General features: G+C 38.5%; 1 protein-coding gene across 8 annotated transcripts in view; it reads right to left on the minus strand.

Moving 5' to 3' along the window:
• Positions 1–23846, minus strand: part of TBC1D32 (TBC1 domain family member 32) — a 245006-nt gene that overhangs the window by 87289 nt on the left and 133871 nt on the right. The window lies entirely within an intron of this gene.

The following is a 23846-nucleotide window of genomic DNA, read 5'->3' on the forward strand; positions in this document are numbered from 1 at the left end:
TCTTTGTAGCAGTGTGAGAACAGACTAATAAACATATGATTCAGCAATCCCACTGCTGGGTATATAACCAAAGAAGAGGAAATCAGTATATTAAAGCGATATCTGCACTTCCATGTTTACTTCAGTACTATTCACAGTAGCCAAGATATGGAATCAGCCTAAGTGTCAATCAACAAATAAGTAAAGAAAATTTGATACATATGCAAAATGGAATATCATTCAGCCATAAAAAAGAATGCAATCCTATAATCTGCAACAACATGGATGAAACTGGACATCATTATGTTAAGTGAAATAAAACAGGCACAAAAAGACAAATATCACACGTTCTTACTCACATGTAGGAGTAAATATTAGATTTCATGGAAGCAGAGAGTAAAATGGTGGTTCACAATTACTCTAATTTGATTACTACACATTGTATATACGGATCAAAATATCATATGTACCCCCAAAATGTGTACAACAATGACATACAAATGCAAAGATCCAAAAATATATACACTATCTAGGAATACATGACTAGGTAGTAAAAATATATAAGTAAACCAAAAAAAGCAAACATCATGTGAAAGTCAAAATAATAGTTACCATTAGAGGGAAGGAAAGGAGTCATAACCAACAAATGCAAATAGTACTTGCAGATTCTCTGTCTACCTGATTGAGATTTCATGAGTATTTATTTCACGACAATTCGGTAAGCTGTATGTTTATATTTTATCAAATATTTATATTTGCAATATTTCATTAAAAGCTGAAGTGTTATGCTAGGGTAGGTAATAAGAAAAAGTATATATTATATGGATAAAAAATCTAAATAGGCAACAAATGAACAAATTCAAAATACTAATAAAAGAATGCACACTTTCATGATTATGTATAAAGATTCCTGCAAGACTTGATATCAGCTAATGCTATTGGTACTCAATTATGTAATCATCTAATAAACAGAACTAATGGCTCATTAATTATACCAGCATATTGGTATAAGCTAGCAGTTAGACTAAACATAGAAGGAAACAGCACTTGAGTAACAGAATTTATTTTTTTGCCTAACCATAATATAATATAAGGCTAGGTTTACAAAGTGAATAGAAGTTTTATTTCTACCAATCTAGCAAAATAACCAGAAAAACATGTCTGAAAATATTCATATTATTAGAATTATAAGCAACAAATTGTCAGATTTTGTTTTTGTTGGCCCCAATCCAAACATCCCAGTTACAAAAAAAAATCTGGTATATATTTCACATATAAAGCAGGCTGAAAAAAAGTCAGCAATTATCTGTGTTAAATACAAATTAACAGCTAAATGGCTACAAGTTTTAATGGCATATTTTTAGATTTTTTTAATAAAAAAAGTATCGAAAATCATTTAAAATAAATGTATATAAAGATATTAACAGTATATTAAAATGGAAATTTCAGAAAAGAGAGAGAAAGGGAGAGACAGTGTGTGAGTGGTGTGTGTGTGTGTGTGTGTGTGAGAGAGAGAGAGAGAGAGAGAGTTTAAATACACCAGAGCACCTCTGTGTATGTGTCTCTCTTAGGATACAGTTAGAAATAGACTGATTCTATCTATTCCAGACACCAATCCTTTTAGGGTAGGCCTTATTAAGTTACTCTTATCAGGATAGAGCCGTTTCTGTACACCAAAGGAAAGACAGTGAAGTTCCTGGCTGTTCCTTTATTCCCTATTTCATATAATGATAAGCAGTGTGCAAATCCACTATTATGATTTTAAGTCTTGCAGAGGCTCCAAAAGTCTAGTACCTTGAGGATACAGGATGCTTTTTGAAGATGATAGACATAACAGTTTGTGTGCTTACAGCAGAGCTTTAGAGGCACAGCAGGTGGCTAAAGGTGGGAGGGATCTAGGCTCTTTTAGTAAGTTTAGGAAAGCATTTGTACACCTGAGGTGATATTCAGTCAAATGGCTTGCCTCCCTTGAGTCAGGTTTATTGACTTTCTCACCTCACTCCAGGCACCAAAGGCCAAGTCTTCATTTCTATCAGGCATTTTGTGCTACACATAAGTATGGTCTTAGACAAATAATTTTCACAGAAACCTATCATCATTACATCTCTTGTCCCTTGTAATAAGTGAATTAAACCTTCTGTGAAGAAATACAAAAATCCTTAAAATATATAAATAAAATGGTCACAATTTATGAACTGTATGTATACCCATTAGAAAGAAAAAAACATAGTACAAGATGTAAATAGAGAGTTTCCAAATTTCTCCAACAGCCTTCTCACAGCAATAGAAAACTACCTATATGTTTTTATGGCTGCTATCAAAACCCTCTGAAATACTAAACACAAATAATACACACTATTTGCTTCAGGGAACAAACTTCCCATATACACCAGAGAAGCTGGAAGTATTGCTCAATCTGCTCAATGTTCTTAGGTTTCCTTAAGCTTTACAACAGTGTATCTGTTCATTACATGTAACAAAAGACATCAAGATAAAAGCAAACATCACAAGAGTAAATTAACAGAGTCTCCATGGCTGGGAAGATACTGCTGACTTGGCCAAATGTGTAATGTCAGAAACAGAGTACTTTTACCTGGTATGGACAGCAACATACCTTTATCATTTTATCAAAATTCAATTGTCCTACCAAATCAAAGGTCATCATAAAAAACTACTCCATTGATAATATAATATCAACTGGACTTAGGAGGGCAGGATGAAGCTGGTACTCTATATGCTTTAGTAAAACAAGAATTCCAGAGGGTAACTAATCCATAAAACTTGAGAGGCTTGACTTCTCAGTAAAGTTTCTGAGTTCTAGCAATCTAGAATCACCTGTAAAATGCATGACAGACTGCTACATCTCACATTAATTATCACCAAGAAAATGGCACAATGCACAATTTTAGCCTCTTCCAATTTTGGAAACAACATCTATAATATTTGGGTGGCCTTCTCAGAACTACTTATGACATCATCAATAATTCTATCAACTTTAAGTATGACATACAGCAAAAATAAATCTAAAAAAAAAAAAAAAAACTCATGCTATCTCCAAGTTCAGAGAGTCTATTACATGGGCCTTTACTCCAGCAGGTTGAATGCTGGTCGTGGTTTCTATGACAGATTGGATAGTACAGGAACTTCTGACACGGTGCAATATGAGATCACACACAAACGTCTAGAATTTTGGAGTGAGTCCATGTTCCCACTGGTAAATAACTATTTTTATTTTGTGATCCTCAATTTGATAAACATAATTTCAAGCTCCCACCATCGTGGCCACTTTGCACATAATAACATTCGAGCAAGCACTAGGGCAGCTGAGGAAAGAGGCAGACCTATCCATGAACAGGATTATTTCCCTCCTTTGCAGAAAGAGGAAGCCCTTAAAGAACATTTGCAAGTCAAGGTATTCTCTCAACCTGTATGTACTCTCAGAGGACCATCTACTTTTTTCTACCAATTTTCTCATACTATTCTGTAATTTTTTTATTATTCTGAGCCCCTGACCATCTAGCCCCACCAGTAGCAATGGTCCATAAATCTATGCACATCAGTAGCTAAAGTCTCATCTGCCTCGAAAGTGAATGAGTAGATAAGCTATTTCAAAATTTTCCCTCTTTGAAACATAGTCCAATTCTAACAGGTGCTAATATATCATATGATACAATCTGTAAATCAGATTTAGTAACTGTTTTTCTTCCCTGGTTGCCTAGTTAGAGAAAATTTCCCATGAGCTAGAGGTGTACGTTATGAATGTGAGTCACATACTCATACAATTTACTTGTTGCCAGGACTAGTTTAAACTTATCTTATATATGCCACTTTCACTTGGGGGAGTGCTACTGTGCATATATAAACTATATTTGAGAAAGTCATATAATGCACAATGTCAGACTGGTTATCAAATTTGTATAAGAAATATCTGTGAGTTGAACAGTATGAATTCCCTCATCGCAGATGATCTGACTACAGCTATTACTGAACATCCAGATTGCCATAGACAGAAACCAACCCTGGACTCAGGATATAGTAAATAATGCTGGGGAGACCAACAAGCTATCTAGCAGCAGGGTGATTACATTAAATGCCTTGTTACTCCACATACAAAACTTGATATCCTTGGCTACTATGCTTTTTTATCAAACACTATCTTACTATGGACTTTTTAGGGATGATGGCAATCATAAAACACAGTTTCTCACCAAGAAACTAGTTTAACAACAAAATAACATAAGGCACTAAGCAAATATTCACTGGTCTTATGATGTATGCTTCTCCCAGAAGCAGATGATCATAGATACTGGTGGAATGGCACGTTGAAAACTCAGTATGCTATCATATAGGACACAATACCTTAGAAAACTGAGGTGCTGTCCCACAAAATGCTCTGAACCAGAAACCAACATATGAAGTTATTTCTCTTATAACTATAATATATGAGTCTATGGACTAACGAGTGGAAAGGAAAATGATTTTCTTTGGTTTTCTAACCCTTAAACTTTGTGAAGATAGAGTACTGCTACCAGACTGAGAATTTGAACTTTGCTCTAACGAAGGTTCTCATACCTCTGAATCAACAGCAGAACAAGTTAACTGTGTTAGCTAGGAGAATTGATCATGATTATCAATGAAAAGAAGACTGCTGCTCTGCAATGGAGGCAGAAGTATATAAAGTCTGGTGCCCTAGGGATCCTCTGCAGCACTTACTAGTACTGCCATATCTAGTGGTAAAAATTAATGGAAGACTAATGCAAACCAAAACAGACACAATGACAAAGGGCTCAAGAACCTCAAGAATAAAGCTTTAGATATAGAAAACCAAAACTGAGATAATATACAGCATCCTAAATAGCTGGGGTTGTTTGAATTACAAGAGAAAACGGAATGGGTAGAAGGGGAAAAGTTATAAACACCCACTAAAGCCACATGTCCACTTATAGAGACAAGGATTGTACTAACCATATTTTGGACTTTTCTCTGTTACGTAAGCATTTATATATTAACCAATTTCCTTTTTCTCCATCTCTACCCTGCTTTGTAGAGTGTGTTGATTTTGTAATTTAGTCTAGAGGTTAAAGGATATGAAGATACAACTAGAACTAAAGTAACAAAGAAGAAAAATCACCAAATACAATAATAACAATAATGTGGAGATCCCCCGCCACACACACACACACACACACACACACACAGCCAAAAAAACAAAATGAGGAATGAAATGTGGCAGCCCTGAGGAGTGGGACTTGGGAGTGCAGTAGCATGGGTAGAGGGTTACTCTTCATTCTTAAAAACTATCCCATACTTTTTGACTTCTTAAACTATGTACACTTATTACTTTAATAAAAATAAATAAAAAATGGTAGTTAGTAGATGTCACATAAACCATGAACTATTATCATCTCTAGCTGCTCTGCTAAAAGACAAATATAGGCTCTGGGCTGGAAGTGGAAACTAAAATTAAGCCACAAAGAATTTGGACCTTTACTGAGTCTTTGCTTTTGCTCCAATAGATAAAACCAAAATAAACATATTTGTTTTCTAACCTCTAAATTGTCTTTTTTAAAAAAGTAATTTTCACCTTATTAAATTTTCTCTCTAATATAATAAAACTGAATTAATATTATTTAATTGTCATAAAAGAAAATATTTGAGTTAAAGTTATTATTTACAAAAAAAAAAACAAATGCCAATTTCACATCCCAAAGGAGTTTATCTTGTTTACATTAAAAACCTGAAATAAAATTCCTTTTGGGTGAAAGATTTCAGTTTAACAACAGGAAACTGGAGTTTTTGACATCCCAAAATGGAAATGTACTCAGGAACAAATCACAGCCTACTCGGTCAGAACTTCAGAGCAAAGAATTATAACGAGGGTCAGTCCAGAGTCCTGAGACTCACAGGATTTCCACATGCCAAACATTATCCCAGCTACTGGGGAGGCTGTGGCAGGAGAATTGCTTGAACCTGGGAGTTGGAGGTTGCAGCGAGCCACTACACTCCAGCCTGGGCGAGATCGCGCCACTACACTCCAGCCTGGGCGACAGAGCGAGACTCCGTCTCAAAAAAAAAAAAAAAAAAAAGAAAGAGAACGATCCAAGATGGCCGATCGCTAACATCCCGGGATTGGAGCTCTCAGGGAAGGCACGGAGAACTAGAGGACGCCACACTTTCAGACAAAGTCTGGTCGCTCACGGAGCAGAAGATCCCCCAGTGGTGGAAACACACGAGTCGCCAGCGCGACTCTCGTGGTCGGCACAGCGGTTCTGCCGGCACCTCCGCGCGGCAGCGCTCGGCGCAGAGTAAACAGGACCAGTTCCCCTTCTGACCGAGGTTTGGAGCCCCGGGAAGGCAGAGTCGCCTACTACGGACACAAGAAGGAAGCCAGACAGGAGAATCCTGGGCAGAAAAGCACCATCAGTCTTAACGCCGCTGCTCTGGTCCTGGGAACTAACAACCTGGACGTCCACTCAAGAGACCTAATCTGAAAGTTGGTAATTTCAAAGACGACAGGAGGATAAATTTACAACGACGGGAAGAAACCAGCGTAAAAAAGCTGAGAATACTCAAAGTCAGAACGCCTCTCCCTCTAAAGATGATCACAGTTCCACATCAACAATGGAACAAGGCTTGATGGAGAACGAGCGCCTCCTGATGACAGAATCACTCTTCAAGGAATGGATAATAACAAACTTCGGTGAGTTAAAAGAACACGTTGTAGCCCAACGTAAAGAAACTAGGAACTTTGAAAAAAGGTTTGATGAAATCCTATTGAGAATAGACAACTTAGAGAGGAGTATGAGTGAATTAATGGAACTGAAGAATACAATACAGGAACTCCGAGAAGTATGCACAGGTTTAAACACTCGAATTGTTCAAGCAGAAGAAGGGATATCAGAGGTCAAAGTCCAACTTAATGAAATAAAACGTGAAGAAAAGATTAGAGAAAAAAAGATAAAAAGGAATGAGCAAAGTCTCCAAGAAATGTGGGACTATGTGAAAAGACCAAATTTACGTTTGATAGGTGTACCTGAATGCGACGGAGAGAATGAATCCAAGCTGGAAAATACCCTTCAGGATATTATTCAGGAAAATTTTCCTAAACTAGCAAAGCAGGTCAACATTCAACCCCAGGTAATACAGAGAACACCACAAAGATATTCCTCAAGAAGAGCAACCCCAAGGCACATAATCGTTAGATTCACCAGGGTTGAAACGAAGGAGAAAATACTAAGGGCAGCCAGAGAGAAAGGTCGGATAACCCACAAAGGCAAGCCTATCAGACTTACAGCAGATCTCTCGGCAGAAACTCTACAGGCCAGAAGAGAGTGGGGGCCAATATTCAACATCCTCAAAGAACAGAACCTTCAGCCCAGAATTTCATATCCAGCCAAACTAAGCTTCACAACTGAAGGAAAAATAAATTATTTTATGAACAAGCAAGAACTCAGAGATTTTATTACCACCAGGCCTGCTTTACAAGAGCTTCTGAAAGAAGCATTAAACACAGAAAGAAACAACCAGTATTAGCCTTACTAAAAATACACCAAAAAGTAAAGAGCACCAACATAAAGAAGAATTTACACCAACAAATGGATAAAACAGCCAGTCAACATCAAATGGCAGTAACCCTAAATTTAAATTGACTAAATTCCCAATCAAAAGACACAGCCAAAACCCAACGGCATGTTACATCCAGACCTGTTTCACATGCAAGGATACACAAAGACTCAAAACAAAGGGATGGAGAAAGATTTACCAACCAAATGGAGAGCAAAAATAAATAATAAATAAATAAAAAGCAGGAGTTGCAATTCTTGTATCGGATAAAATAGATTTTAAAGCAACAAAGATATAGTGGTAAAAGGATCAATGCAACAACAAGAGCTAACGATCCTAACACCCAGATAGGAGACTTAGATTCAATGAGACAGAAAATTAATAAGGATATCAAGTACTCGAACTCAGATCCAGAACAAGTAAACTTAATAAATATTTATAGAGCTCTCCACTTCAAATACACAAAATATACATTCTTGTCAATACCACATCACACCTACCCATTAGTTTAAATGAAACATTGATTGGCCATTATTAATACCCAATTTTTTTCAAAATAAAGCAACATTTCCATTTACTCTCCCTCTTTCTCTTCCTCTTTCTTCCTCTCCTTTACTTATTATTTTTTTTTTCTTTCCTTCTCTCAAAAAAAAAGAAATCAACTTGTAAACCTCTAGATCCAGGTCGGCAATGTCTCTTTCATTGCTTGATTTCCTTTCTTCCCTTCCCTCCCTCCCTCCCTCCCTCCCTCCCTCCCTCCCTCCCTCCCCACTTCCTCCCTTCCTTCCTTCCTTCCTTCATCCCTTCCTTCCTCCCTACCGTCCTTCTTCCCTTCCTTCCTGCCTTCCTCCCCCGCCAAAAAAAAAAAAAGAAAAAGAAAAGACTGAGTGACTCCAACTGAGCATTTCTAACAGATAATAAATTGTTACCTAATATTAAGACTATAATATTAATATTCATTTTATTGACCTTATAAGCATTTATATGTTTATATGTTATTCCTATATATTATAAAATGAATATATAAATATTTTTTATAAAATATTATTAAAAAAGCCCCAATTAGGGCTTTTTTTTTTTTTTTTCTGAGATGGAGTTTTGCTCTTCTTGCCCAGGCTGGAGTGCAGTGGCCTGTCTTGGCTCAACGAAACCTCTTCCCCAACCCAGGTTCAAGCGATTCTTCTGCCCCAGCTTCCAGAGTAGCTTGGATTACAGGCATGTGCCACGGCATCTGGCTAATTTTATATCTTTAGTACAGACGGGGTTTCTCTATGTTGGTCCTGCTGGTCTCGAACTCCTGACCTCAGGTGATCTGCCTGTCTTGGCCTCCCAATGTGCTGGGATTACAGGCATGAGCCACTGCGCCTGGCTGGGCTTCTTATGCATTAGAAAAAAATGCTTGTAACATGTTTGACTGTATAGCCCCAAGTAGTTTACAGACATCGAATTTATCATTATAACACTATACACAGCTGCATAGCATGTGAGCACTACCCAGGAGACATCAATATATCTTTGAATATGCACCAAGAAGCACAACTAGCATAAGCTAGTTATAATCAAAAGAGCAGTCTAAGGGCAGGATACGCATACCAGCTCATACTAACCATACTGTGAGCTCTCCCACGGGTTTCCCACCAGTCCTGTAGAGAATGCTATGCCCAGAACATATGCCTTAAGTAAGCCAGGACACTAAGAATTTTGCACTTGATCCTCATGTCCAATTATGAACAAGATATATTGTTTTGCTTCAGATGCAAAGGGAGCTTCCCAATTTAGTGTGAAAATGAGCATTTAGCATCACTGCAATGCCAGATAGAAGTGACAGGGGAATGGAAGTAGCAAACCTACTTGCCATGCATGTACCTATGCAACAATCCTGCATGATCTGCACATGTACCCTAGAACCTAAAGTACAATTAAAAAAAACTTATGTAACCAAATACGACCTGTTCCCCAAAAACCTATGGATATAAAAAATAAAGAAGAAAAAAATAAGAGCTAGATTTTAAAATACCACACACTATATAATGTCTTTCTTTCTCTGAGCCCAATACACACACACCCACACACATATACACCTCTCTCCTGCCCCATCACCCTCCCCTCAAGCCTCCCACTCTTTTACTTACCTGATCTCCCTCCTTGCCTCCCCACCAGTTCCAACATCCCTCCTTCCTCCTCTACCTCATCCTTTCTTCCTGCTCTCCCATGCTTCCTCCTCCTTCTCCTCCCTGCCCACCCCACCATTCTTCCCTGTGTCTTCTTCCACACCTCTATGCCACACACACACACCCCTTTCCCCCACACATATATACTCTCCCTATCACATTCACCCTCTCTACCCCCGCCACACACACCCACTCTCTACCCTCACCCCACACCCACCTAGTCTCCCTCCCTTCCTTATCTTCCTCCTCCCCTCCTCTAATTTTATTTCTGGAAATGAAAATCAGTGTCTCCTTTATGTGTAATGTTTATTTGAACTATCTGAAGAAATAAAATAATCTGTAAGATGAAGGACCAGCCTTTTCATTTGTTTTGAGATGTACTTTGGATATGGTGAATCCCCTAGGAGTTTACCTAAAACCCAAATCAAATCTCACCAGAAACATAATAACTCTCTGTTCTTAATTACTATAAACTTTCTATGTTGCTGTTAAAATATTACCACATCATTCATGTGTGGAGGCCGGCATTTGCCTGGGGTAACTGGAATGATTCAGTAAAGTTTAGTCTTAGCTGTCTGTCATTCCCACTTGAAAGAATTCCAAACATGTTCTCAGTTTATCTCACAATTACAGTCATAAGCCCCTTCCTTCTCTTTTTCCCGTCACTTTCTCCTGGTACTAATTCAGTATATTCAGGGATGAAAAACATTTCTATTAACAATCTAAATAATGCCATGTATACACCACCACAAATCATACTTTTACAAACTCTAAGCAAATACAATGTGTATATGCATATATACATGCACATATATGTTTATGTGTTTGGTTAAGATACATATGCATGCATGTATGTGTAATATACATTCACATGTATGTATATATACACATATGGGAATTTTGTTACATATATGCATGCATACCCATGTGCACATATATGTATCATACTTAACCAAACACACTTCATTTTCCCAACATAAAATTTTCCTTCTGATCGGCACACGCAAAAGTAGCAGAAATGTAAATCTCAATTCCCTTTCTATCTGCTAACAAAATCAAGAAAACTACATAAATTATACACACCGTAACCACACCTGCAAATCTGAAGCATTTAAATTTTAATACACATACAACTATATGTAGAGAAGAGAAATGGAGAGCAAGATCGGTTTGCCAATAAAATTCTGTAAGTGCTGCAAAGAATGAGCAGAGACTACAGGAGGCCTGCTCACTTACTCTATGTATCAAATTCAGATCTGTGTTTTAGAAATGATCTGGTTCCCTTGCAACTGGATATTAGTTGGAGCTTTTGTAAATACACAGAGTATGGTTTGGGGGCATGTGATGATAAATACTGAGTGTCAACTTGATTGGATTGAATGTTGCAAAGTATTGATCCTGGTATGTCTGTAAGGGTGTTGCCAATGGAGATTAACATTTGAGTCAGTGGGCTGGAGAAGGCAGACCCACCCTTAATCTGGCAGGCACTATCTAATCAGTTGCCATAGAATATAAAGCAGGCAGATAAATGTGAAAAGGCGGGACTGGCCTAGCCTCCTAGCCTACATCTTTCTCCTATGCTGGATGCCTCCTGCTCTCAAACATTAGACTCCAAGTTCTTCACTTCTCAGACTCAAACTGGTTCTTCTTGCTCTTCAAGCTTGCAGACAGCCTATTGTGGGACTTGTGATCATGTAAGAACTAATATGATATACTATATTCCTATATATATATATAGGATAGAACTATATATATCATATTAGTTCTATCCCTCTAGGGAACCCTGACTAATACAGATTTTGGTACCAAGAGTGGTTCTAAAGGAACAGAATACTAAGGATGGAATTCTTTCACTGGTTTTGGGGTTTCTGGAGTTGGCTACTTAATATGATTAGACCCAAAAATGCTAAGGACTCTACTTATAATAGTACAGAGAACACTGATATTCCTTGGCACAAACTGTTTAGAGGGTTATGCGAAATAAATGCACTTGACACTCTTGATTCACTGTTTGTGAGAGGCAAGGAGTTTAGTGACTCCATACATAATATTTTTGACCATATGTGGAGAAACAAGGAACATAATGACGCTGGTTGGTTGCTCCCAAGTTCAGTGGACAAACTGATGAAAGAAAATGATGAACTCAGGGATTCTGTCTCCTGGCTTCAGAAGCAGATACTGAGCCTCAAACCTGCTAAGATTGCCCAGAGTAAGAAGCTTAACTCCTGAGCTGAAAAAGAGCTGAAATTGTAGAAAAAGACACAAGCTCTTATCATGCGAGTGGCTGACCTGTAACAAAGGTGTATGCACAGCCTTGCCAGGTGTTTACTGTTAAAGTGAGGATATTGATTGGAAAAGAGTGGGACCCTGCAATCTGGAATGAGGATGTGTGGAAGGACACTGATGAAGCTGAGGACCCTGAGTTTGTAAACTCTGATGAACCTTTTCTGCCAGAAGAAACAGCTTTCCCATCCCCAGTAGTGGCAACATCCCCTCCAGGACCCATGCTGCCATCAGCCTTTCCACCATTGTCTGAGGAGATAAACCCTGTGCTGCCTGAGGCAACAGTGATGGCCTTGCCTGAGGCAGTTTCCAGTCAAGATAATGTTGATTCTCCTCAGAAGCCACCCCCAAAACCCCTGTTTGCTTCCAGACCTTTAACTAGACTAAAGTCCCGGTGGGCCCCTAGAGGTGGGGTTGTGACTGTGACCCGAGAGGAGGTGTGCTACACTTGAAAAGAACTGCTTGAGTTCTGTTTATATAACTTACAGACACAGAATCTGTAGAACAGGCATAAGAATGCATATTAAGGGTATTCGATAATAGTGGGAGGAACACAGTTGGATCAGGCTGCATTTATTGATTTAGGTCCACTAAGTAGGGACTTTGCATTTAATGTTTCAGCTTGAGGAGTTAAAAAAATTCTAGTAGTCTATTTGCTTGATAAGCTGAAATATGGATTAAAGATGGCCCACTGTGAGCAAGCTGGATACGTCTGATCTCCCTTGGTTTACTGTAGAGGCAGAAATCCAAAGTCTTAGAGACACTGAGATGATGGAGTGGTTTAGTCACTTTAGACCTACTCATCGCATCTGGGAGGTTCCAGAAGATACACCCTTGACCAAATGCCTTGTGAAACAGATTTGTGAGAGCCGTACCTGCATCTCTGAAGAGCCCTGTAATTGCTCTGCTCTGTATGTGAGATCTAACAGTGGGAACTGAGGTCATTCAACTATAAAACTTAAATGCAATAAGAACAATTTGATCCCACGGTGGCAAGGGCCCAGTGGTGGCATGCAACCACCAAAGGCAAGGTGGGCCTAGCTACTGTAATGGACAACAGAGACAAAGAAGCAATCAGAACAGCCTGACTCATGCAGAGCTCTGGTACTGGCTAATTAATCACAGTGTTCCTAAAAGTGAAATTGATAGGAAGCCTAATGCATTCTTGCTTAATTTATATTAGCAGAAAACTTCTAGGTCAAATGGACAAAAGACTAATTTGAATTATAAAAACAGAGAATCACAGCCCATCAATCAATTTCCAGACTTGAGCCAGTTTACAGACCCAGAACCCCTTACGTGAAGAGGAGACCAGGTCCCCAGGAGGAAGGACCCCACTGTAGTATCAACAATTTATGCTGTGAATGTTTCTCCCATCCTTCCCTAAGAAGGCCTTTTACCAGGGTAACTGTGCATGATCAGACATTATGTAGACAACCGGACACTGATTTCTGAGCTGACATTGATTCTGGGGGACACAAAATGTTATTGTGGTCCTTCAATTAAAGTATCGGCTTACGGAGGTCAGGTAATTAATGGAGTTTTAGCTCATATTGACTTACAGCATGTCCAGTGCGTCCCCAGACTCATCTGTGGTCACTTCCCCAGTGCCAGAATGCATAATTGGCATAGATATACTTAGCTGATGGCAGAACCCCTACATTGGCTCTCTGACTGGAAGGGTGAGAGATATTATGGTAGGAAAGGCCAAATGGAAGCCATTAGAGATGACTCCACCTAGAAAAATACTAAATCAAAACAAGATTGCATCCCTGGAAGGATTGCAGAGACTAGTACCATCATCAAGGACTTGAAGGATTCACGGGGTGGTGATTCCCACCACAACTCCATTCAACTCTTCCATTTGGCCTATGCAGAAGACAGATGGATCTTGGAGAATGACAGTGGATTATCATAAGCTTAACCAAGTGGTGACTCCAACTGTAGCTGCTGTACCAGATGTGGTTTCATCGCTTGAGCAAATTAACACATCTCCTGGTGCCTGGTATGCAGTCTTTGACTTGGCAAACGCCTTTTTCTCCATTCCTGTCCATAAGGCCCACCAGAAGCAATCTGTCTTCAGCTGGTAAGGCCAGCAATATACCTTTAATGTCCAACTTCAGGCATATATCAACTCTCCAGCTTTGTATCATAATCTTATCCAGAGAGAACTTGATTGCTTTTTGCTTCCACAAGATATCACACTGGTTCATTACACTGATGACAGTATGCTCATTGGATCCAGTGAGCAAGAAGCAGCAAACACACTGGACTTATTCCTGAGATATTTGTATGCCAGAGGATGGAAAATAAACCTGACTAAAATTCAGGGACCTACCTTCTACCTCAGTAAAATTTCTAGGGGGTTTAGTAGTGTGGGGCCTGTTGAGATATTCCTTCTAAGGTGAAGATATGTTGCTTCATTTGGCCCCTCCTACAACCAAAAAAGAGGCACAACACCCAGTGGGCCTATTTAGATTTTAGAGGCAACACATTCTGGATTAGGGTGTGTTACTCCAGCCCATTTATCGACTGATCCAAAAGGCTGCCAGTTTTGAGTGGGGTCTAGAACAGGAGAAGGCTGTGAAACAGGTCCAGGCTGCTGTGCAAGCTGCTCTGCCACTTGGGCCATATGACCCAGCAGATTCAATGGTGCTTGAGGTGTCAGCGGCAGACAGGAATGCTGCTTGGAGCCTTTGGCAGGTCTCCAAAAGGGAATCACAGTGGAGACCTCTAGGATTTTGGAGCAAGGCCCTGCCATCTTCTGAGGCTGTCTGTCTTTTGAGAGACAGCTCTTGGCCTGTTACTGGGCTTTGGTAGAAACTGAATGTTTGACTATGGATCATCAAGATACCATGTGACCTGAACTGCCTATCATAAACTGGGTGCTTTCTGACCCCTCTAGCCATAAAGTGGGTCATGCACAGCAGCATTCCATCATTAAGTGGAAGTGGTATATATGTAATCAGGCTCAAGCAGGTGCTGAAGGCACAAGTAAGTTACATGAGCAAGTAGCTCAAATGTCCTTACTCTCCACTCCTGCCACCCTGCCTTTTCTCCCGCAGCCTACACCCATGGCCTCATGGGCCGTTCCCTGTGATCAGATGACAGAGGAATAGAAGACTAGGGCCTGGTTCACAGATGGTTCTGCATGATATGCAGGCACCACCTAAAAGTAGACAGCTGCAGCACTACAGTCTACAGCCCCTTCCTAGGACATCTCTGAAGGATAGTAGTGAAGGGAAATCTTCCCAGTAGGCAGAACTTCGAGCAGTGCACCTGGTTGTGCACTTTGCATGGAGGGAGAAATGGCCAATTGTGCGATTACATACTGATCCATGGGCTGTAGACAATGATTTGGCTGGATGGTCAGGGACTTGGAAGAAGCATGATTGGAAAACTGGTGACAAAGAAATTTGGAAAAGAGGTATGAGGAAGGACCTCTCTGAGTGGCCACATGAAGATATTTGTATCCCATGCGAGTGCTCACCAACAGGTGACCTCAGCAGAGAAGGATTTTAATAATCAAGTGGATAGGATGACCTGTTCTGTGAACACCATTCAGCCTCTTTCCCCAGCCACCACTGTCATCACTCAATGGGCCTATGAACTAAGTGGCCATGGTGGCAGGGATGGAGGCTACTCATGAGCTCACCAACATGGACTTCCACCCACCAAGGCTGACCTGGCTATGACCACTGCTGAGTGACCAATTTGCCAGCAGCAGAGACCAACACTTAGCCCTTGATATGGCACCATTCCTTGGGGTGAGCAGCTAGCTACCTGGAGGCAAATTGATTACACTGGACCTCTTCCATTATGGAAAGTGCAGAGGTTTGTCCTCACTGGAATAAACGCTTACTCCAGATATGGGTTTGCCTATTCTGCATGCAATGCTTCTGCCAAGACTATCAGTGTACTCACTGAATATCTTATTCACCATCATGGTATCCCGCACAGCAATGTCTCTGACCAAGGCACCCATTTTATGGCTAAAGAAGCTGGCAGTAGCTTATGCTCATGGAATTCACTGGTCTTACAATGCTCCCCATCATACTGAAGCAGCTGGATTGATAGAACAGTGAAATGGTCTTTTAAAGTAACAGTTACAATGCCAACTAGGTGATGACACATTTCAGGGCTGGGGCAAATTCTACAGAAGGCCGTGTATGCTCTGAATTGATGTCCAATATATAGTACTGTTTCTGCCATAGCCAGAATTCAAGGTTCCAGGAATCAAGCGGTGGAAGTGGAGGTGGTACCACTTGCCATCACCCCTAGTGATCCACTAGCAAAATGGTTGTTTCCTGTTCCCACAACATTATGTTCTCTTGGCCTTGAGGTCATAGTTCCAGAGGGAGGAATGCTGCCACCAGGACACACAACAATTATTCCATTAAACTCGAAGTCAAGATTGCCACCTGGACACTTTGGGTTCCTCCTTCAAGTCAACAGGCTAAGAAGGGAGTTACAATATTGGCTGGGGTGACTGACCTGGACTATCAAGATGAAATCAGTCTACTACTCCATAACAGAGGTAAGAAAGAGGATGCATGGAATCCAGGAGATCCATTAGGGCGTCTCTTAGCATAACCATGCCCTGTAATTAAAGTCAATGGGAAGCTACAACAACCTAATCCAGGCAAGACTAAAAATGGTCCAGACCCCTCAGGAATGAAGGTTTGGGTCACTTCACAAGGAAGAAAAAAACCAAAGCTTCTAGAGGTGCCAAAGGCAAAGTGAATACAGAATGGGTAGTAGGAGAAGGTATTCATCAATACCAGTTACAATTAGGTGACCAGCTGCAGAAACAAAGACTGTAACTGTCATGAATATTTCCTCCTTCTTTTGTTAAAAACATGTTTGTACTTGTATATTCTGTATTAAGAAATTATCTTCATAAGATTTACTGCAGCATTTAAGTATTGTTAACTTTATGTAATAGTATTTGGGTTGGGGATTGATGAGTTTCCAGGTGTAGGAAGGATAGCTGTATTATGTTAGGTGTAATTATGACCTTATTATTGTCTTTATTTGAAGATTATGTATGATCTCAGGAGATGTACATGGGTTTAAGTTGCCAAGGGGTGGACTTATGATGGTTAATACTGAGTGTCAACTTGATTGAAGTGTGGGGTACAAAGTATTGATCCTGGGTGTGCCTGTAAGGGTGTTGCCAGTGGAGATTAACATTTGAGTCAGTGGGCTGGAGAAGGCAGACTCACCCATAATCTGATGGGCACCATCTAATCAGCTGCCAATGAATAGTAAGCAGGCAGAAAAACACGAAAAGGCAAGACTGAGCTGGGTGTGGTGGCTCAGGCCTGTAATCCTAGCACTTTGGGAGGCCAAGGTGGGTGGATCACCTGAGGTCAGAAGTTTGAGACGACCCTAGCCAACACGGTGAAACCCCATCTCAAAAAAAAAAAAAAAAGAAAGAAAAGAAAAGGCAAGACTGGCCCAGCCTCCCAGCCTACATCTTTCTCCTGGGTTGGATACTTCCTGCCCTCAAACATCAAACTCTAAGCTCTTCGGTTTTGAGACTTGGACTGCCTCTCCTCACTCCTCAAGTTTGCAGAAGCCTATTGTGAGACCTTGTGATCATGAAGATTAATACTTAATTAACTCCCCTTTTGGAGCTTGCATGATGCACAGATCCGAATGCCACATAAAATTTGCAAATATGCTCAGGACAGGCTTAGGGCTGGACAGATATAGCGGTGGTCAGTAAAAAAGTAATAATTGAAGCCACTGTAGATAAAATGGAGGTTAAACTGAAGACGTAACTCTAGAAGACAATTCTAATCAAACATTAAATAAAGGAGAAGAAAGATTTAGCAAAAATGAATGACAAAAAGCAATCCAAAAACAAAAAAGAATAAAGTCACTGACGCTGCCGAAAAGACTATCTAATAAAGTACGGCACTTAGCAAAGACTCAGTAAAGACTTTCTGAATGAATGAACAAGGGAATGAAAGGAATACATTTCATTAAGTAGGCAGAATACAAAATGCTAAAGAGAGATCAATAAAACTAAATCATAATAAGAGGGTAGATAAAAATACACAAGGTTTGAAAATGTGCCTATCCTTGTACTTAGCAAGTATATTTCAATGGATTTGTTGTAGAGCAACAATTATAAACATCAAGATATTGATCCATAGATATTTATAATAAAAAATCCTACATGTGTAAAAACAGAAAATTGGGATTAAATCATGTATTGGAACATTATTTAATCCTTTATAATTATAACACAGATTAATATATACAGGTGTAAATGAATAATTTTTTTCTTTTTGAGATGGAGTCTCCCTCTGTCACCCAGGCTGGAGTGCAGTGGCCTGATCTCAGCTCACTACAACATCCGCCTCCATGGTTGAAGCGATTCTCCTGCCTCAGCCTCCCAAGTAGCTGGGATTACAGGTGCCCACCACCAAGCCTGGCTAATTTTTGCATTTTTAGTAGAGATGGGGTTTCGGTATGTTGGGCAGGCTGTTCTTGAACTGTTGACCTCAGGTGATCCACCCACCTTGACCTCACAAAGTGCTGGGATTACAGGTGTAAGCCACCACGCCTAGCTGATAATTTTAAATACTTTAATAAAAAAAGGAAGTCTCAAAACAATAACACTCCCATTAAAAAATATCTGTAGCTAAAGGTCAAAATATGAGCATAATAGGGTTAACAGTAGTTACCATAAAGAGGTAGGGTAATGAGTGTTGTTTTCTCCTTTTGTTTTTAGCATTCTTGAATTTTTCTATGTAAACAAGAATTGATTAAATTATAATTCTGAATTAGTTGCTGATGTCTTCAACTAGTAACAGATCATTTGATTATTTTTATTCTTTATTAACTAATTCACTAATTTAATGAAATTAACTTTTCACTAATTTAGTGAATTCTGGATATGTATGTACATATAACTATCTATATATGTTTATATAAAATCCAAAATGTGGATTGCTTTGTTATTATATATTCTAATTTCTGATATTAAATACTGCAAGAAGTAATTGTGAGATTATTTCTTATTACTAAGGTTAATCACATTTAAGCCGAGTTAGCAACTGGGTCACTGGAGATAAATAATTTGGCAATTTGCTGTGATGAAATACTAACATTTGGCTGTTTATTACTTGTTAAATAACCAAACTGTTTTTAATTACACTAATTTTTAAAAGAAATATGGGCCGGGCTCAGTGGCTCAAGCCTGTAATCCCAGCACTTTGGGAGGCCGAGGCGGGTGGATCACGAGGTCAAGAGATCGAGACCATCCTGGTCAACATGGTGAAACCCCATCTCTACTAAAGATACAAAAAATTAGCTGGGCATGGTGGCACGTGTCTGTAATCCCAGCTACTCAGGAGGCTGAGGCAGGAGAATTGCCTGAACCCAGGAGGCGGAGGTTGCAGTGAGCCGGGATTGCGCCCTTGCACTCCAGCCTGGGTAACGAGAGCAAAACTCCATCTCAAAAAAAAAAAAAAAAAGAAGTATGAAATTTTTAACTTTTTGTAAAAATGTCATCTCAAAGGTCACATTTTTACAAAGAAGCTAATGATGCATAAAACTCTTCATTGTACTATATATAGAATCCATTGTTGGTGGGTAAATGTAAAATAATAACAAACAGCAAATGATTAATTTTAAAGGCTGGTCTGTAAATATAGACTCCTGAGTTTTGTTTTGAAGAAAACTAACATTAATGCACCACATTATAGTTTCAAATAAGCAAAGAAGAAATAGGTTTTAGGAGAACTATATTAGCATTTTTAAACCATGTTAAATTTTTATATATATCTAACTAAGAGTTACTATGTAAGATTTAAGTTGTTAAAACTAAGTATATCTTTAGCACTGAAGACCATTCAAAGTTAAAAAAAAAAAAAGCTGCAATTCTACAGCCTATAATACAACTTAATGTGGTTAGTTTGATATAAAGAAAACAATTAATATTAAATGATGATACGGTGTTTCCCCATGACATATACAGCTTTTGTACTGAAATAAAATGTCCCAGAAGGAATATAACATTCCTCTAAACCTACTAAAAATGGTTAAGAAAACTTTAAACTGCTAAGCCTTGGGCAGTATCAGAGTTTCCAGACAACTGTTTTAATCAAGCAGCAGATTTTAACAAATAAATGTTAATCTGGTAGACATGAAAGTAAAAGAAAATGATACTTCCTTCAGAAACTGAAGTTTTAAACAGAAAGAAGAAATAAATTAAATATTAAATCTGTAGAAAGAGCTATAAAGGCAAGAGACATGCAAAGAGAAGACAAGATCAGAATGGGCTATAAGTAATTCACAAAGCAAGCTTTGTGTTGAAGGATGGGCTGAGTTTGTATAAGTAGACAAAAGCGAAGGCAGAGGTCAAGACATAAACATCAAGGAGACAGGTAGTAATAAATGCTGTTTTGTCCTTGAGGGAGATAAGGAGTCTAACCTCCCTGGAGCATTAGCTCAGGCTAAGGAAGGGTGGGAAATATTATACACGGGAAAGGTAGAGATATATGAAGGTAAGCCACACAATGGTGTCCAGAATTGCCAGTAACCTAAAATGATAAAAGACGGGTGAGGGCTTTATAAGAACGTGTTTCTTTTCTGCCTTAATTACCTTACACTCTTTGATTATCTTAATATCTTACTCCTCACAGATATAAAGGTTAAAGAGAATTAGCACCACATCTGATTCACTCATCATTGCATCCCCCATACACTGCATAGGGCATAGCTCAGAATTCAAGTTCAATAAATACAGGTTGAGTAAATAAAGAAGAGGAAATGTTTAACTTGTAAATCTTACTCCATAGTCATACATAAAAGGTACTTCATGTATTAGGTTACTACACTGAAAAATGCAAATTAGCTTATTGCTTAATCTCCCTCCTGGGTAGGAAGGAAGACAGGGTCTCTGACTCACGAAGGTAGGTTAGGAAATGGGCAAAGGAACTACTTTTTAGCACAGGGGAAGTGGGCAGCTGACAAGAGCACGAATGTCTTCATCTACCACAGTAGAGTTGATCAATACTGTCTAAAAGTGAAATATCATGCTCAAACCTCTGGAAATGTTTTACATAATCTTTTCTCTTTACCTTAGAGGAATCTCTCGGAAAATAATGACCCCTGGAGAGAAAAAACAGTTATTTGAAATTCAGCAATTCCTTCAGTCTTACACTGGGGTTTCTTTCTTTCTTTTTTTTCCCCTAAAGAATTCCATTCGAATTTAAAGTGGTAACTGTACTATAATTCTATTTTTAAAAAAGAATTTATTTTTACTTATCTGTATTTCCTTCTCTCTGTATATGTATAGAAAGATGTCTAGAATAATTTTCCTCAGTACTAATAAGATACTTTTAGACTTGTAAGAAATTTCATTTCATTATATTTAATTTTCTGCATTGATCAATTCATTTATAATAAAGATAAATTATTGTTTAAAAAACAGAGAAAGTTATGATGACTTTCAAGATGAGCAGTTAAAGAGATGGCTGGATCACATAATGAGATAGAAATGAAAGATTTAGTTGGCTTCTTTTTGTAGAAGGGGGTTTGAGAGATCCAAAAGTTCAATTTTAAACATGTTTAAATGAGAAATGTATACACTGAGATGCCAGAAGGCAGGTGTGTATATAGGTCTAGTAGCTGAAAAGAGAGGTTTGGGCTAGAGATAGAAATGACGGCATCCGCTAGCATATAAATGATATTTAAAGGCAAATGTTTAAGTGGAATAAATTAGGGGTAGAGCATACAGAAAGCTAGGGTCCTTGGTCCTGGGCCCAGGACTAAATCCTGAGTATTCCCACATTCAAAGGTTGCCTAAAGAATGAAGAAAAAAAAAAAAAAAAAAAGGAGAGAGACAGAAACTGCAGCAATAGCAGTGTGTGATAGCACAGAAATGGAGATAATTTTTCACAAAGGAAAAAAAAAAATGGTCCACTATATCAAACGCTACTGACAGTTACAGTAAGATGAGAAAAGAGAAGAAAGCACTAGATTCATTAGCATGGAAGTTACAAGTGATCTAGCAATGAGCAGGATGAATAGTTCTGACAGAATTATAAAGTCAATGTCAGATCAATGTGAGTGGAGGAGTAAATACAGGTGAGCAACCGAGGGCAGTTTGTACAGACGTATTTTGCTGTTTGGTCAGTGGCTGCAAGGAGATGTAAGGTCAAGGGTATTTGTTTGAATAGTTTGTTCTATTTCACTGTAAGACAGGACATATGAAGGCATGTCTTCACACTAATAGGAATGATCCAGCAAAAAAGAATAGGTTGAAAGAGGGAGAAAAGGGGAAGGGGTGAAGGAGGGAGGCTAATCAAACAAGCACCCTTCTTGAATATTAATGATTTACAATGTAAGGTTTGTAAGATCTTGGCAAATTAAAATTCAGAACTTTAAATGGAATGTGATGCTGTTCATGACCCATTTCACTAAGCCTCATATTAGCCTCATCTGAGTGTTGTGATAAATAAGCTGTATCAAGCATTACCCTTAAAGCTACTGCTACACTTTGAGGCAGAAGAAAATATAAAGTAAATGGAACAAGCAATGCTAAACATAGATTCAGACACATTAAGGGATGATCTACTGAAGAGAAGGTACAAGGAAGGCTTAACTAGAAACAAGCAAAAATACTGTGGGAATAAAAGAGAAACATATGGGTAAAAATCCCAAACACACAGAAACACAAGATTAATAAATAACGCAAAGCTATGATCTAGATTTATCACCATTAGACATCAATGACCAATAACAGACAAATTACTAGCAAAATGAAAGTAAATTATTAGCCTAAGATGTATGACTTACAAATATGCCTGAATTAAGGATTATTATGAATAGGAATCTCAAAACATAAAATAAATTTGTGAAAGAAAAACTTGTTTAAAAGTACCTAAGTTAAAATACAAACTTTTCCTCAAAAAGTGATTTTGTCATTTTCTCTTTTTGAATGTTGATACAAAACAAGCAAATTACTAACTAGCATGTTTATGACTACTGAGATACTGAAAAAATAAAGACAGAAATGATTTCATAGTAAAACACAAAAGCAGTATAGGTCAAGTAGACATAAAGAAAGACATGAAGAATTACTATTAGAACTATTACTGCTACTATTTTCACAGTGCTTTCTATGTACCAGGCACAATTGTAAACCCTTTTAATTTTTCATACCAATTATGACAATAACTCTATAAGGAAAATAATGCAATTATCCTCCACTTTACAGGTGAGTAACTGAGACCCCATCTCACACAACCAGTAAACAGCAGGCAGTCTGATCACAAGGTTCATATTGCTAACCACCATACTGCACTATAATCTATTACATCTACCAACTGTGGGATAGCAAATTCTTTACAGTAGGATAGAATGATAACATTTGGATATTACAAGAAAGTACACACTATGAAAATTAATGTATGGTATTCCCAGGAGCATTTCACTTCTTGAATTGCTTTTTATATAACTTTATAAAGGCCTATTGTTAAATCTTCTTCCAAAGAACACTACAGAAAATATTATTCCATAAAAGAAAGAAAACATACAGGAAAAAAAAAAGAAATGTACTCAGTATATCAACAACAAGAGGCCAAAATCAATGTTCTATAACTGCAAAACTGAGAAACAAATTTGCTATGCAAAAGAAAATTCTACTGAATGCAGTTTTTCCTAGTTTCCCACGTCAATCTTGCTATCTGTTGTATCTGAAACTATAAACTAAAAATTAAAATTTATTGTGAAAACACATTTTGAGATAAAGGGCACACTACCCAAAGAACTGTAATGGCAGCACCTTTGCTATACCTTATTTGAACGATAAAGTCCAAACACAAAGCT

This window comes from Callithrix jacchus, chromosome 4, assembly GCF_049354715.1.
Source record: "Callithrix jacchus isolate 240 chromosome 4, calJac240_pri, whole genome shotgun sequence".
NCBI lineage: Eukaryota > Metazoa > Chordata > Mammalia > Primates > Cebidae > Callithrix > Callithrix jacchus.